Here is a 17,691-nt window from a genome sequence, read left to right as displayed (position 1 = left end):
CTCAAACTAAAGCAAACTCTCAAACTAAGGCAGCCGCTCAAACTAAGGCATCCGCTCAAAAGAAGGCAGCCGCACAAACTAAAGCAACCCCTCAAACTAAGGCAACCGCTCAAACTAAGGCATCCGCTCAAACGAAGGCAACCCCTCAAACTGAGGCACCCACTCAAACTAAGGCAACCGCTCAAACTAAGGCAGCCCCGCAAACTAAGGGAACCGCTCAAACTAATGCAGCCCCTCAAACTAAGGCAGCCCCTCAACCGAAAGCAACACCTCAAACTAAGGCAAAGCCTCCAACTAAGGCAACCGCTCAAACTAAGGCAGCCCATCAACCTAAAGCAACCCCTCAAACTAAGGCAACCCCTCCAACTGAGGCAACCACTCAAACTAAGGTAACCGCTCAAACTAAGGCAACCCCTCCAATAAGGCAACCACTCAAACTAAGGCAACCGCTCAAACTAAGGCAGCCCCTCAAACTAAGGCAGCCCCTCAACCTGAAGCAACCCCTCAAACTAAGGAAACCACTCAAACTAAGGCAACCGCTCAAACTAAGGCAGGCCCTCAAACTAAGGAAACCACTCAAACTAAGGCAACCGCTCAAACTAAGGCAGGCCCTCAAACTAAGGCAACCGCTCAAACTAAAGCAACCCCACAAACTAAGGCAGCCCCTCCATCTAAGGGAACCGCTCAAACTAAGGCAGCCGCTCAAACTAAGGCAACCGCTAAAACTGAGGCAGCCGCTCAAACTAAGCAGAATCTCAAACTAAGGCAGCCCCTCAAAATAAGGCAACCGCTCTAACTAAGGCAACACCTCAAACTAAGGCATCCGCTCAAACTTAGGCAGCCGCTCAAACTAAGGCAACCGCTCAAACTAAGGCAGCCCCTCAACCTAAGCAGAATCTCAAACTAAGGAAACCGCTCAACTCAGGCATCCGCTCAAACTGATGCAGACGTTCAAACTAAGGCAACCCCTCAAACTAAGGCAGACTCTCAAAATAAGGCAACCCCTCAAACTAAGGAGGACTCTCAAACTAAAGCAAACGCTCTAATTAAGGCAACCCCTCAAACTAAGGCAGACTCACAAACGAAAGCAACCCCTCAAACTAAGGCAGCCCCTCAAACTAAGGCAGCCCCTCAACCTAAAGCAACCCCTCAAACTAAGGCAACCCCTCCAAATAAGGCAACCACTCAAAATTAGGCAAACGCTCAAACTAAGGCAGCCCCTCAAACTAAGGCAACCGCTCAAACTAAGGCAGGCCCTCAAACTAAGGCAACCGCTCAAACTAAAGCAACCCCACAAACTAAGGAAGCCCCTCCATCTAAGGGAACCGCTCAAACTAAGGCAGCCGCTCAAACTAAGGCAACCGCTAAAACTGAGGCAGCCGCTCAAACTAAGCAGAATCTCAAACTAAGGCAGCCCCTCAAAATAAGGCAACCGCTCTAACTAAGGCAACACCTCAAACTTAGGCAGCCGCTCAAACTAAGGCAACCGCTCAAACTAAGGCAGCCCCTCAACCTAAGCAGAATCTCAAACTAAAGCAACCCCTCAATCTAAGGCAGCCGCTCAAACTAAGGCAGCCGCTCAAACTAAGGCAAACTCTCAAACTAAGGCAACCGCTCAAACTAAGGCATCCGCTCAAAAGAAGGCAGCCGCACAAACTAAAGCAACCCCTCAAACTAAGGCAACCGCTCAAACTAAGGCATCCGCTCAAACGAAGGCAACCCCTCAAACTGAGGCACCCACTCAAACTAAGGCAACCGCTCAAACTAAAGCAACCCCACAAACTAAGGCAGCCCCGCAAACTAAAGGAACCGCTCAAACTAAGGCAGCCGCTCAAACTAATGCAGCCCCTCAAACTAAGGCAGCCCCTCAACCGAAAGCAACACCTCAAACTAAGGCAAAGCCTCCAACTAAGGCAACCACTCAAACTAAAGCAACCCCTCAAACTAAGGCAACCCCTCCAACTAAGGCAACCACTCAAACTAAGGTAACCGCTCAAACTAAGGCAACCCCTCAAACTAAGGCAACCGCTCAAACTAAGGCAGCCCCTCAAACTAAGGCAGCCCCTCAACCTAAAGCAACCCCTCAAACTAAGGCAACCCCTCCAACTAAGGCAACCACTCAAACTAAGGTAACCGCTCAAACTAAGGCAGCCCCTCAAACTAAGGCAGCCCCTCAACCTAAAGCAACCCCTCAAACTAAGGCAACCCCTCCAAATAAGGCAACCACTCAAAATTAGGCAAACGCTCAAACTAAGGCAGCCCCTCAAACTAAGGCAACCCCTCAAACTAAGGCAACCGCTCAAACTAAGGCAGGCCCTCAAACTAAGGCAACCGCTCAAACTAAAGCAACCCCACAAACTAAGGCAGCCCCTCCATCTAAGCGAACCGCTCAAACTAAGGCAGCCGCTCAAACTAAGGCAAACGCTAAAACTGAGGCAGCCGCTCAAACTAAGCAGAATCTCAAACTAAGGCAGCCCCTCAAAATAAGGCAACTGCTCTAACTAAGGCAACACCTCAAACTAAGGCATCCGCTCAAACTTAGGCAGCCGCTCAAACTAAGGCAGCCCCTCAACCTAAGCAGAATCTCAAACTAAGGCAACCGCTCAACTCAGGCATCCGCTCAAACTGATGCAGACGTTCAAACTAAGGCAACCCCTCAAACTAAGGCAGAATCTCAAAATAAGGCAACCCCTCAAACTAAGGAGGACTCTCAAACTAAAGCTAACGCTCTAACTAAGGCAACCGCTCAAACTAAGGCAACCCCTCAAACTAAGGCAGACTCACAAACGAAAGCAACCCCTCAAACTAAGGCAGCCCCTCAAACTAAGGCAGCCGCTCAAACTAAGGCAACCCCTCAAACTAAGGCAGCCCCTCAAAATAAGGCAACCGCTCTAAATAAGGCAACCCCTCAAACTAAGGCAGCCGCACAAACTTTGGCAGCCGCACAAACTAAGGCAACCGCTAAAACTAAGGCAGCCCCTCAAACTAAGCAGAATCTCAAACTAAGGCAACCACTCAAACTAAGGCATACGCTCAAACTGAGGCAGACGCTCAAACGAAGGCAACCCCTCAAACTAAGGCAGACTCTCAAAATAAGGCAACCCCTCAAACTAAGGCAACCACTCAAACTAAGGCATCCGCTCAAAAGAAGGCAGCCGCACAAACTAAAGCAACCCCTCAATCTAAGGCAGCCGCTCAAACTAAGGCAGCCGCTCAAACTAAAGCAACCCCTCAAACTAAGGCAACCGCTCAAACTAAGGCATCCGCTCAAACGAAGGCAACCCCTCAAACTGAGGCACCCACTCAAACTAAGGCAACCGCTCAAACTAAAGCAATCCCACAAACTAAGGCAGCCCCGCAAACTAAAGGAACCGCTCAAACTAAGGCAGCCGCTCAAACTAATGCAGCCACTCAAACTAAGGCAGCCCCTCAACCGAAAGCAACACCTCAAACTAAGGCAAAGCCTCCAACTAAGGCAACCACTCAAACTAAAGCAACCGCTCAAACTAAGGCAACCCCTCCAATAAGGCAACCACTCAAACTAAGGCAACCGCTCAAACTAAGGCAGCCCCTCAAACTAAGGCAGCCCCTCAACCTAAAGCAACCCCTCAAACTAAGGCAACCCCTCCAAATAAGGCAACCACTCAAAATTAGGCAAACGCTCAAACTAAGGCAGCCCCTCAAACTAAGGCAACCGCTCAAACTAAGGCAGCCGCTCAAACTAAGGCAACCGCAAAAACTGAGGCAGCCGCTCAAACTAAGCAGAATCTCAAACTAAGGCAGCCCCTCAAAATAAGGCAACCGCTCTAACTAAGGCAACACCTCAAACTGAGGCATCCGCTCAAACTTAGGCAGCCGCTCAAACTAAGGCAACCGCTCAAACTAAGGCAGCCCCTCAACCTGAGCAGAATCTCAAACTAAGGCAACCGGTCAACTCAGGCATCCGCTCAAACTGATGCAGACGTTCAAACTAAGGCAACCCCTCAAACTAAGGCAGACTCTCAAAATAAGGCAACCCCTCAAACTAAGGAGGACTCTCAAACTAAAGCAAACGCTGTAACTAAGGCAACCGCTCAAACTAAGGTAACCCCTCAAACTAAGGCAGACTCACAAACGAAAGCAACCCCTCAAACTAAGGCAGCCCCTCAAACTAAGGCAGCCGCTCAAACTAAGGCAACCCCTCAAACTAAGGCAGCCCCTCAACCGAAAGCAACACCTCAAACTAAGGCAAAGCCTCCAACTAAGGCAACCACTCAAACTAAGGCAACCGCTCAAACTAAGGCAGCCCATCAACCTAAAGCAACCCCTCAAACTAAGGCAACCCCTCCAACTAAGGCAACCACTCAAACTAAGGCAACCACTCAAACTAAGGCAACCGCTCAAACTAAGGCAGCCCCTCAAACTAAGGCAGCCCCTCAACCTAAAGCAACCCCTCAAACTAAGGCAACCCCTCCAAATAAGGCAACCACTCAAAATTAGGCAAACGCTCAAACTAAGGCAGCCCCTCAAACTAAGGCAACCCCTCAAACTAAGGCAACCACTCAAACTAAGGCAACCGCTCAAACTAAGGCAGGCCCTCAAACTAAGGCAACCGCTCAAACTAAAGCAACCCCACAAACTAAGGCAGCCCCTCCATCTAAGCGAACCGCTCAAACTAAGGCAGCCGCTCAAACTAAGGCAACCGCTAAAACTGAGGCAGCCGCTCAAACGAAGCAGAATCTCAAACTAAGGCAGCCCCTCAAAATAAGGCAACTGCTCTAACTAAGGCAACACCTCAAACTAAGGCATCCGCTCAAACTTAGGCAGCCGCTCAAACTAAGGCAGCCCCTCAACCTAAGCAGAATCTCAAACTAAGGCAACCGCTCAACTCAGGCATCCGCTCAAACTGATGCAGACGTTCAAACTAAGGCAACCCCTCAAACTAAGGCAGAATCTCAAAATAAGGCAACCCCTCAAACTAAGGAGGACTCTCAAACTAAAGCTAACGCTCTAACTAAGGCAACCGCTCAAACTAAGGCAACCCCTCAAACTAAGGCAGACTCACAAACGAAAGCAACCCCTCAAACTAAGGCAGCCCCTCAAACTAAGGCAGCCGCTCAAACTAAGGCAACCCCTCAAACTAAGGCAGCCCCTCAAAATAAGGCAACCGCTCTAAATAAGGCAACCCCTCAAACTAAGGCAGCCGCACAAACTTTGGCAGCCGCACAAACTAAGGCAACCGCTAAAACTAAGGCAGCCCCTCAAACTAAGCAGAATCTCAAACTAAGGCAACCACTCAAACTAAGGCATACGCTCAAACTGAGGCAGACGCTCAAACGAAGGCAACCCCTCAAACTAAGGCAGACTCTCAAAATAAGGCAACCGCTCTAACTGAGGCAACCGCTCAAACTAAGGCAACCCCTCATATTAAGGCAACCGCTCAAACTAAGCCAGACTCTCAAACTAGAGCAACCGTTCAAACTAAGGCAACCGCTCAAACTAAGGCAACCCCTCAAACTAAGGCAGCCGCTCAAACTAAGGCAACCCCTCAAACTGAGGCAACCGCTCAAACTATGGCATCCCCTCAAACTAAGGCAGCCGCTCAAACGAAGGCAACCCCTCAAAATAAGGCAACCCCTCAAACTAAGGCAACCCCTCAAACGAAGGCAAACCCTCAAACTAAGGCAACCGTTCAAACGAAGGCAGCCCCTCAAACTAAGGCAACCCCTCAAACTAAGGCAACCCCTCAAACTAAGGCAAACCCTGAAACTAAGGCAACCGTTCAAACTAAGGCAAACCCACAAACTAAGGCAACCATTCAAACTAAGGCAACCCCTCAAACTAAGGCAAACCCTCAAACTAAGGCAACCCCTCAAACTAAGGCAAACCCTCATACTAAGGCAACCATTCAAACTAAGGCAACCCCTCAAACTAAGGCAAACCCTCAAACTAAGGAATCCGTTCAAACTAAGGCAAACCCTCAAACTAAGGCAACCGTTCAAACTAAGGCAACCCCTCAAACTAAGGCAACCGTTCAAACTAAGGCAACCGCTCAAACTGAGGCAGCCGCTCAAACTGAGGCAACCCCTCAAACTAAGGGAAACCCTCAAACTGAGGCAACCCCTCAAACTAAGGGAAACCCTCAAACTAAGGCAACCGTTCAAACTAAGGCAACCGTTAAAACTAAGGCTGCCGTTCAAACTGAGGCAGCCGCTCAAACTAAGGCAACTGCTCAAACTGAGGCAGCCGCTCAAACTGAGGCAGCCGCTCAAACTAAAGCAACCCCACAAACAAAGGCAGCCCCTCAAACTAAGGGAACCGCTCAAACTAATGCAGCCGCTCAAACTAAGGCAACCCCTCAAACTAAGGCAGCCCCTCAAACTAAGGCAGCCGCTCAAACTAAGGCAACCGCTAAAACTGAGGCAGCCGCTCAAACTAAGCAGAATCTCAAACTAAGGCAGCTCCTCAAAATAAGGCAACCGCTCTAACTAACGCAACACCTCAAACTAAGGCATCCGCTCAATCTTAGGCAGCCGCTCAAACTAAGGCAACCGCTCAAACTAAGGCAGCCTCTCAAACTAAGCAGAATCTCAAACTAAGGCAACCGCTCAAACTCAGGCATCCGCTCAAACTAAGGCAGACTCTCAAAATAAGGCAACCCCTCAAACTAAGGCAGACTCTCAAACTAAAGCAACCGCTCTAACTAAGGCAACGGCTCAAACAAAGGCAACCCCTCAAACTAAGGCAACCCCTCAAACTAAGGCAGACTCACAAACTAAGGCAACAGCTCAAAGTAAGGCAACCCCTCAAACTAAGGCAGTCGCTCACACTAAGGCAACCCCTCAAACTAAGGCAGCCGCTCACACTAAGGCAGCCGCTCAAACTAAGGCAACCGCTCACACTAAGGCAGCCGCTCAAACTAAGGCATTCGCTCAAACTAAGGCAGCCGCTCAAACTGAGGCAGCCGCTCAAACTAAGGCAACCGCTCAAACTAAGGCATCCGCTCAAAAGAAGGCAGCCGCTCAAACTAAGGCAGCCCCTCAAACTAAGGCAACCTCTCAAAAAAAGGCAGCCGCTCAGACGAAGGCAACCCCTCTATCTAAGGCAGCCCCTCAACCTAAGGCATCCGCTCAAACTAAGGCAACCGCTCAAACTAAGGCAGCCCCTCAAACTAAGGCAGCCGCTCAAACTAAAGCAACCCCTCAAACTAAGGCAGCCGCTCAAACTAAGGCATCCGCTCAAAAGAAGGCAGCCGCACAAACTAAAGCAACCCCTCAAACTAAGGCAACCGCTCAAACTAAGGCATCCGCTCAAACTAAAGGAACCCCACAAACTAAGGCAGCCCCGCAAACTAAGGGAACCGCTCAAACTAAGGCAGCCGCTCAAACTAAGGCAACCCCTCAAACTATGGCAACCGCTCAAACTAAGGCAGACTCTCAAACACAGCAACCCCTCAAACTAAGGCAATCCCTCAAACTAAGGCAGCCCCTCAAACTAAGGCAGCCGCTCAAACTTCAGGAACCCCTCAAACTAAGGCAGCCCCTCAAACTAAGGCAACCGCTCAAACTAACGCAGCCGCTCAAACTAAAGCAACCCCTCAAACTAAGTCAACCGCTCAAACGAAGGCCGCCGCTCAAACTAAAGCAACCCGTCAAACTAAGGCAACCGCTCAAACTAAGGCAACCGCTCAAACTAAAGCAACCCCTCAAACTAAGGCATTCGCTCAAACTAAGGCAACCCCTCAAACTAAGGCAACAGCTCAAAGAAAGACAACCCCTCAAACTCAGGCAGCCCCTCGAACCAAGACAACCGCACAAACTGAGGCATCCGCTCAAACTAAGGCAGCCGCTCAAAGTAAGGCAACTGCTCAAACTAAGGCAGCCCCTCAAACTAAGTCAACCGCTCAAACGAAGGCAGCCGCTCAAACTAAGGCAGCCGCTCAAACTAAGGCAACCCCTCAAACTAAGGCAGCCGCTCAAACTAAAGCAAATCCTCAAACTAAGGCATCCGCTCAACCTAAGGCAACAGCTCAAAGTAAGGCAACCCCTCAAACTAAGGCAGTCGCTCACACTAAGGCAGCCGCTCAAACTAAGGCAACCCCTCAAACTAAGGCAGCCGCTCACACTAAGGCAGCAGCTCAAACTAAGGCAACCGCTCAAACTAAGGCATCCGCTCAAACTACGGCAACCTCTCAAAAAAAGGCAGCCGCTCAAACGAAGGCAGCCGCTCAAACTAAGGCAACCGCTCAAACTAAGGCAGCCCCTCAACCTAAGCAGAATCTCAAACTAAGGAAACCGCTCAACTCAGGCATCCGCTCAAACTGATGCAGACGTTCAAACTAAGGCAACCCCTCAAACTAAGGCAGACTCTCAAAATAAGGCAACCCCTCAAACTAAGGAGGACTCTCAAACTAAAGCAAACGCTCTAATTAAGGCAACCGCTCAAACTAAGGCAACCCCTCAAACTAAGGCAGACTCACAAACGAAAGCAACCCCTCAAACTAAGGCAGCCCCTCAAACTAAGGCAGCCCCTCAACCTAAAGCAACCCCTCAAACTAAGGCAACCCCTCCAAATAAGGCAACCACTCAAAATTAGGCAACCCCTCAAACTAAGGCAGCCCCTCAAACTAAGGCAACCGCTCAAACTAAGGCAGGCCCTCAAACTAAGGCAACCGCTCAAACTAAAGCAACCCCACAAACTAAGGAAGCCCCTCCATCTAAGGGAACCGCTCAAACTAAGGCAGCCGCTCAAACTAAGGCAACCGCTAAAACTGAGGCAGCCGCTCAAACTAAGCAGAATCTCAAACTAAGGCAGCCCCTCAAAATAAGGCAACCGCTCTAACTAAGGCAACACCTCAAACTTAGGCAGCCGCTCAAACTAAGGCAACCGCTCAAACTAAGGCAGCCCCTCAACCTAAGCAGAATCTCAAACTAAGGCAACTGCTCAACTCAGGCATCCGCTCAAACTAAGGCAGACTCACAAACGAAAGCAACCCCTCAAACTAAGGCAGCCCCTCAAACTAAGGCAGCCGCTCAAACTAAGGCAACCCCTCAAACTAAGGCAGCCCCTCAAACTAAGGCAACCGTTCAAACTAAGGCAACCCCTCAAACTAAGGCAACCGTTCAAACTAAGGCAACCGCTCAAACTGATGCAGCCGCTCAAACTAAGGCAACCGCTCAAACTAAGGCAACCCCTCAAACTAAGGCAGACTCACAAACGAAAGCAACCCCTCAAACTAAGGCAGCCCCTCAAACTAAGGCAGCCGCTCAAACTAAGGCAACCCCTCAAACTAAGGCAGCCCCTCAAAATAAGGCAACCGCTCTAACTAAGGCAACCCCTCAAACTAAGGCAGCCGCTCAAACATTGGCAGCCGCACAAACTAAGGCAACCCCTCATATTAAGGCAACCGCTCAAACTAAGGCAGACTCTCAAACTAGAGCAACCGTTCAAACTAAGGCAACCGCTCAAACTAAGGCAACCCCTCAAACTAAGGCAGCCGCTCAAACTAAGGCAACCCCTCAAACTAAGGCAACCGCTCAAACTAAGGCATCCCCTCAAACTAAGGCAGCCGCTCAAACGAAGGCAACCCCTCAAAATAAGGCAACCCCTCAAACTAAGGCAACCCCTCAAACGAAGGCAAACCCTCAAACTAAGGCAACCGTTCAAACTAAGGCAGCCCCTCAAACTAAGGCAACCCCTCAAACTAAGGCAACCCCTCAAACTAAGGCAAACCCTGAAACTAAGGCAGCCGTTCAAACTAAGGCAAACCCCTCAAACTAAGGCAACCGTTCAAACTAAGGCAACCCCTCAAACTAAGGCAAACCCTCAAACTAAGGCAACCCCTCAAACTAAGGCAACCCCTCAAACTAAGGCAACCGTTCAAACTAAGGCAACCACTCAAACTGAGGCAAACCCTCAAACTAAGGCATCCGTTCAAACTAAGGCAAACCCTCAAACTAAGGCAAACCCTGAAACTAAGGCAACCGTTCAAACTAAGGCAAACCCTCAAACTAAGGCAACCATTCAAACTAAGGCAACCCCTCAAACTAAGGCAAAACCTCAAACTAAGGCATCCGTTCAAACTAAGGCAAACCCTCAAACTAAGGCAACCGTTCAAACCAAGGCAACCCCTCAAACTAAGGCAACCGTTCAAACTAAGGCAACCGCTCAAACTGAGGCAGCCGCTCAAACTGAGGCAACCCCTCAAACTAAGGGAAACCCTCAAACTAAGGCATCCGTTCAAACTAAGGCAAACCCTCAAACTAAGGCAACCGTTCAAACTAAGGCAACCGTTAAAACTAAGGCTGCCGTTCAAACTGAGGCAGCCGCTCAAACTAAGGCAACTGCTCAAACTGAGGCAGCCGCTCAAACTGAGGCAGCCGCTCAAACTAAAGCAACCCCACAAACAAAGGCAGCCCCTCAAACTAAGAGAACCGCTCAAACTAATGCAGCCGCTCAAACTAAGGCAACCCCTCAAACTAAGGCAGCCCCTCAAACTAAGGCAGCCGCTCAAACTAAGGCAACCGCTAAAATTGAGGCAGCCGCTCAAACTAAGCAGAATCTCAAACTAAGGCAGCTCTTCAAAATAAGGCAACCGCTCTAACTAAGGCAACACCTCAAACTAAGGCATCCGCTCAATCTTAGGCAGCCGCTCAAACTAAGGCAACCGCTCAAACTAAGGCAGCCTCTCAAACTAAGCAGAATCTCAAACTAAGGCAACCGCTCAAACTCAGGCAGCCTCTCAAACTAAGCAGAATCTCAAAATAAGGCAACCGCTCTAACTAAGGCAACACCTCAAACTAAGGCATCCGCTCAATCTTAGGCAGCCGCTCAAACTAAGGCAACCGCTCAAACTAAGGCAGCCTCTCAAACTAAGCAGACTCTCAAAATAAGGCAACCCCTCAAACTAAGGCAGACTCTCAAACTAAAGCAACCGCTCTAACGAAGGCAACGGCTCAAACAAAGGCAACCCCTCAAACTAAGGCAACCCCTCAAACTAAGGCAGACTCACAAACTAAAGCAACAGCTCAAACTAAGGCAACCCCTCAAACTGAGGCAACCCCTCACACTAAGGCAGCCGATCAAACTAAGGCAACCCCTCAAACTAAGGCAGCCGCTCAAACTAGAGCAGACTCTCAAACTAAAGCAACCGCTCAAAGAAAGGCAACCCCGCAAACTAAGGCAGACTCTCAAACTAAGGCAACCGCTCAAACTAAGAAAGCCGCTCAAACTAAGGCAACCCCTCAAACTAAGGCAACCGCTCAAACTAAGGCAGCCCCTCAAAATAAGGCAGCCCCTCAAACTAAGGCAGCCGCTCAAACTAAGGCAACCGCTCAATCTAAGGCAGCCCCTCAAACTAAGGCAGCCCCTCAAACTAAGGCAACCGCTCAAACTAAGGCAGCCCCTCAAACTAAGGCAGCCCCTCCATCTAAGGGAACCGCTCAAACTAAGGCAGCCCCTCAAAATAAGGCAACCGCTCTAACTAAGGCAACACCTCAAACTAAGTCATCCGCTCAAACTTATGCAGACGTTCAAACTAAGGCAGCCCCTCAAACTAAGGCAACCACTCAAACCTATGCAACCGCTCAAACTAAGGCAGCCCTTCAAACTAAGGCAACCGCTCAAACTAAAGCAACCCAACAAACTAAGGCAGCCCCTCCATCTGAGGGAACCGCTCAAACTAAGGAAGCCGCTCAAACTAAGGCAACCCCTCAAACTAAGGCAGCCACTCAAACTAAGGAAGCTGCTCAAACTAAGGAAGCCGCTCAAACTAAGGAAGCCGCTCAAACTAAGGCAGCCCCTCAAACTAAGGCAAACCCTCAAACTGAAGCAGCAGCTCAAACTAAGGCAGCCCCTCAAACTGAGGCAGCCACTCAAACTAAGGCAACCCCTCAAACTAAGGCAACCGCTCAAACTAAGGCAACGGCTCAAACTAAGGTAGCCCCTCAAACTAAGGCAGCCCCTCAAACAAAGGCAGCCGCTCAAACTAAGGCAACCGCTCAAACTAAGGCAGCCGCTCACACTAAGGCAGCCCCTCAAACTAAGGCCAACGCTCAAACTAAGGCAGCCCCTCAAACTAAGGCAGCCGCTCAAACTTAAGGAACCCCTTAAACTAAGGCAGCCCCTCAAACTAAGGCAACCGCTCAAACTAAGGAAGCCGCTCAAACTAAAGCAACCCCTCAACCTAAAGCAACCCCTCAAACTAAGGCAACCCCTCCAATTAAGGCAACCACTCAAACTAAGGCAACCGCTCAAACTAAGGCAGCCACTCAAACTAAGGCAACCGCTCAAACTAAGGTAACCCCTCCAACTAAGGCAACCACTCAAACTAAGGCAACCGCTCAAACTAAGGCAGCCCCTCAAACTAAGGCAGCCCCTCAACCTAAAGCAACAACTCAAACTAAGGCAACCCCTCCAACTGAGGCAACCACTCAAACTAAGGCAACCGCTCAAACTAAGGCAGCCCCTCAAACTAAGGCAACCCCTCAAACTAAGCAACCACTCAAACAAAGGCAACCGCTCATTCTAAGGCAGCCCCTCAAACTAAGGCAACTGCTCAAACTAAAGCAACCCCACAAACTAGGGCAGCCCCTCAATCTAAGGGAACCGCTCAAACTAAGGCAGCCGCTCAAACTAAGGAAGCCGCTCAAACTAAGGCAACCCCTCAAACTAATGCAGCCGCTCAAACTAAGGAAGCTGCTCAAACTAAGGAATCCGCTCAAACTAAGGCAACCAATCAAACTAAGACAGCCCCTCAAACTAAGGCAAACCCTCAAACTGAAGCAGCAGCTCAAACTAGGGCAGCCCCTCAAACTAAGGCAACCCCTCAAACTAAGGCAACCGCTCAAACTAAGGCAACCCCTCAAACTAAGGCAACCGCTCAAACTGAGGCAACCCCTCAAACTAAGGCAGCCCCTCAAACTAAGGCAGCCGCTCAAACTTAAGGAACCCCTCAAACTAAGGCAGCCCCTCAAACTAAGGCAACCGCTCAAAGTAACGCAGCCGCTCAAACTAAAGCAACCCCTCAAACTAAGTCAACCGCTCAAACTAAAGCAACGCGTCAAACTAAGGCAACCGCTCAAACTAAGGCAACCGCTCAAACTAAAGCAACCCCTCAAACTAAGGCATCCGCTCAAACTAAGGCAACCCCTCAAACTAAGGCAACAGCTCAAAGAAAGGCAACCCCTCAATCTAAGGCAGCCCCTCAACCTAAGGCATCCGCTCAAACTAAGGCAATCGCTCAAACTAAGGCAGCCCCTCAAACTAAGGCAGCCGCTCAAACTAAAGCAGCCCCTCAATCTAAGGCAGCCGCTCAAACTAAGGCAGCCGCTCAAACTAAAGCAAAACCTCAAACTAAGGCAGCCGCTCAAACTAAGGCAGCCGCTCAAACTAAAGCAAAACCTCAAACTAAGGCAGCCCCTCAAACTAAGGCAGCCGCTCAAACTAAAGCAAAACCTCAAACTAAGGCAGCCGCTCAAACTAAGGCATCCGCTCAAAAGAAGGCAGCCGCACAAACTAAAGCAACCCCTCAAACTAAGGCAACCGCTCAAACTAAAGCATCCGCTCAAACGAAGGCAACCCCTCAAACTGAGGCACCCACTCAAACTAAGGCAACCGCTCAAACTAAAGCAACCCCACAATCTAAGGCAGCCCCGCAAACTAAGGGAACCACTCAAACTAAGGCAGCCGCTCAAACTAAGGAAGCCCCTCAAACTAAGGCAGCCCCTCAACCTAAAGCAACCCCTCAAACTAAGGCAAAGCCTCCAACTAAGGCAACCACTCAAACTAAGGCAACCGCTCAAACTAAGGCAGCCCCTCAACCTAAAGCAACCCCTCAAACTAAGGCAACCCCTCCAACTAAGGCAACCACTCAAACTAAGGCAACCATTCAAACTAAGGCAGCCCCTCAAATGAAGGCAACCGCTCAAACTAAGGCAACCGCTCAAACTAAGGCAGCCCCTCAAACTAAGGCAGCCCCTCAACGTAAAGCAACCCCTCAAACTAAGGCAACCCCTCCAAATAAGGCAACCACTCAAAATGAGGCAAACGGTCAAACTAAGGCAGCCGCTCAAACTAAAGCAACCCCTCAAACGAAGGCAGCCACTCAAACTAAGGCAGCCGCTCAAACTAAATCAACCCCTCAAACTAAGTCAACCGCTCAAACTAAGGCAGCCGCTCAAACTAAAGCAACCCGTCAAACGAAGGCAACCGCTCAAACTAAGGCAACCGCTCAAACTAAGGCAACCCCTCAAACTAAGGCAACAGCTCAAAGAAAGGCAACCCCTCAAACTAAGGCAGCCCCTCGAACCAAGACAACCGCACACACTGAGGCATCCGCTCAAACTAAGGCAGCCGCTCAAAGTAAGGCAACCGCTCAAACTAAGGCAGCCCCTCAAACTAAGACATCCGCTCAAAAGAAGGCATCCCCTCAAACTAAGGCAGCCGCTCAAACGAAGGCAGCCGCTCAAACTAAGGCAACCCCTCAAACTAAGGCAGCCGCTCAAACTAAAGCAACTCCTCAAACTAAGGCATCCGCTCAAACTAAGGCAACAGCTCAAAGTAAGGCAACCCCTCAAACTAAGGCAGTCGCTCACACTAAGGCAGCCGCTCAAACTAAGGCAACCCCTCAAACTAAGGCAGCCGCTCACACTAAGGCAGCCGCTCAAACTAAGGCATCCGCTCAAACTAAGGCAGCCGCTCAAACTGAGGCACCCACTCAAACTAAGGCAACCGCTCAAACTAAAGCAACCCCACAAACTAAGGCAGCCCCTCAAACTAAGGCAACCGCTCAAACTAAGGCAGCCGCAGAAACTAAGGCATCCCCTCAAACTAAGGCAGCCGCTCAAGCTAAGGCAACCCCTCAAACTAAGGCAGCCGCTGAAACTAAGGAAGCCGCTCAAACTAAGGCAACCCCTCAAACTAATGCAGCCGCTCAAACTAAGGAAGCTGCTCAAACTAAGGAAGCCGCTCAAACTAAGGCAACCCCTCAAACTAAGGCAGCCGCTCAAACTAAGGCATCCCCTCAAACTAAGGCAGCCGCTCAAGCTAAGGCAACCCCTCAAACTAAGGCAACCGCTCAAACTAAGGCAGCCGCAGAAACTAAGGCAACCCCTCAAACTAAGGCAACCGCTCAAACTAAGGCAACCGCTCAAAATAAGGCAGCCCCTCAAACTAAGGCAGCCCCTCAAAGTAAGGCAGCCGCTCAAACTAAGGCAACCGCTCAAACTAAGGCAACCGCTCAAACTAAGGCAACCTCTCAAACTAAGGCAGCCCCTCAAACTAAGGCACCCCCTCAAACTAAGGCAACCACTCAAACTAAGGCAACCGCTCAAACTAAGGCAGCCCCTCAAACTAAGGCAACCGCTCAAACTAAAGCAACCCCACAAACTAAGGCAGCCCCTCCATCTAAGGGAACCGCTCAAACTAAGGCAGCCGCTCAAACTAAGGAAGCCGCTCAAACTAAGGCAACCGCTCAAACTAAAGCAACCCCACAAACTAAGGCAGCCCCTCCATCTAAGGGAACCGCTCAAACTAAGGCAACCGCTCAAACTAATGCAGCCGCTCAAACTAAGGCAACCACTCAAACTAAGGCAACCCCTCAAACTAAGGCAACCGCTCAAACTAAGGCAACCACTCAAACTAAGGCAACCGCTCAAACTAAGGCAGCCCCTCAAACTAAGGCAGCCCCTCAACGTAAAGCAACCCCTCAAACTAAGGCAACCCCTCCAAATAAGGCAACCACTCAAAATGAGGCAAACGGTCAAACTAAGGCAGCCGCTCAAACTAAAGCAACCCCTCAAACGAAGGCAGCCGCTCAAACTTAAGGAACCCCTCAAACTAAGGCAGCCCCTCAAACTAAGGCAACCGCTCAAACTAACGCAGCCGCTCAAACTAAATCAACCCCTCAAACTAAGTCAACCGCTCAAACTAAGGCAGCCGCTCAAACTAAAGCAACCCGTCAAACGAAGGCAACCGCTCAAACTAAGGCAACCGCTCAAACTAAAGCAACCCCTCAAACTAAGGCATCCGCTCAAACTAAGGCAACCCCTCAAACTAAGGCAACAGCTCAAAGAAAGGCAACCCCTCAAACTAAGGCAGCCCCTCGAACCAAGACAACCGCACACACTGAGGCATCCGCTCAAACTAAGGCAGCCGCTCAAAGTAAGACATCCGCTCAAAAGAAGGCATCCGCTCAAACTAAGGCAGCCGCTCAAACTAAGGCAGCCGCTCAAACTAAGGCAACCCCTCTAACTAAGGCAGCCGCTCAAACTAAAGCAACTCCTCAAACTAAGGCATCCACTCAAACTAAGGCAGCAGCTCAAAGTAAGGCAACCCCTCAAACTAAGGCAGTCGCTCACACTAAGGCAGCCGCTCAAACTAAGGCAACCCCTCAAACTAAGGCAGCCGCTCACACTAAGGCTGCCGCTCAAACTAAGGCAACCGCTCACACTAAGGCAGCCGCTCAAAATAAGGCATCCGCTCAAACTAAGGCAGCCGCTCAAACTGAGGCAGCCGCTCAAACTAAGGCAACCGCTCAAACTAAGGCATCCGCTCAAAATAAGGCAGCCGCTCAAACTAAGGCAGCCCCTCAAACTAAGGCATCCGCTCAAAAGAAGGCATCCGCTCAAACTAAGGCAGCCGCTCGCACTGAGGCAGCCGCTCAAACTAAGGCAACCCCTCAAAAAAAGGCAGCCGCTCAAACGAAGGCAACCCCTCAATCTAAGGCAGCCCCTCAACCTAAGGCATCCGCTCAAACTAAGGCAACCGCTCAAACTAAGGCAGCCCCTCAAACTAAGGCAGCCGCTCAAACTAAAGCAACCCCTCAATCTAAGGCAGCCGCTCAAACTAAGGCAGCCGCTCAAACTAAAGCAACCCCTCAAACTAAGGCAGCCGCTCAAACTAAGGCATCCGCTCAAAAGAAGGCAGCCGCACAAACTAAAGCAACCCCTCAAACTAAGGAAACCGCTCAAACTAAGGCATCCGCTCAAACGAAGGCAACCCCTCAAACTGAGGCACCCACTCAAACTAAGGCAACCGCTCAAACTAAAGCAACCCCACAAACTAAGGCAGCCCCGCAAACTAAAGCAACCCCTCAAACTAAGGCAAAGCCTCCAACTAAGGCAACCACTCAAACTAAGGCAACCGCTCAAACTAAGGCAGACCCTCAACCTAAAGCAACCCCTCAAACTAAGGCAAAGCCTCCAACTAAGGCAACCACTCAAACTAAGGCAACCGCTCAAACTAAGGCAGACCCTCAACCTAAAGCAACCCCTCAAACTAAGGCAACCCCTCCAACTAAGGCAACCACTCAAACTAAGGCAGCCCCTCAACCCAAAGCAACCCCTCAAACTAAGGCAACCCCTCCAAATAAGGCAACCACTCAAAATGAGGCAAACGCTCAAACTAAGGCAACCGCTCAAACTAAGGCAGCCCCTCAAACAAAGGCAACCCCTCAAACTAAGGCAACCACTCAAACTAAGGCAACCGCTCAAACTAAGGCAGGCCCTCAAACTAAGGCAACCGCTCAAACTAAAGCAACCCCACAATCTAAGGCAGCCCCTCCATCTAAGGGAACCGCTCAAACTAAGGCAGCCGCTCAAACTAAGGCAACCGCTAAAACTGAGGCACCGGCCCAAACTAAGCAGAATCTCAAACTAAGGCAGCCCCTCAAAATAAGGCAACCGCTCTAACGAAGGCAACACCTCAAACTAA

The sequence above is a fragment of the Heterodontus francisci genome, chromosome 16, assembly GCF_036365525.1.
Source record: "Heterodontus francisci isolate sHetFra1 chromosome 16, sHetFra1.hap1, whole genome shotgun sequence".
Lineage (NCBI taxonomy): Eukaryota > Metazoa > Chordata > Chondrichthyes > Heterodontiformes > Heterodontidae > Heterodontus > Heterodontus francisci.
This window is presented reverse-complemented; position numbering follows the sequence as displayed.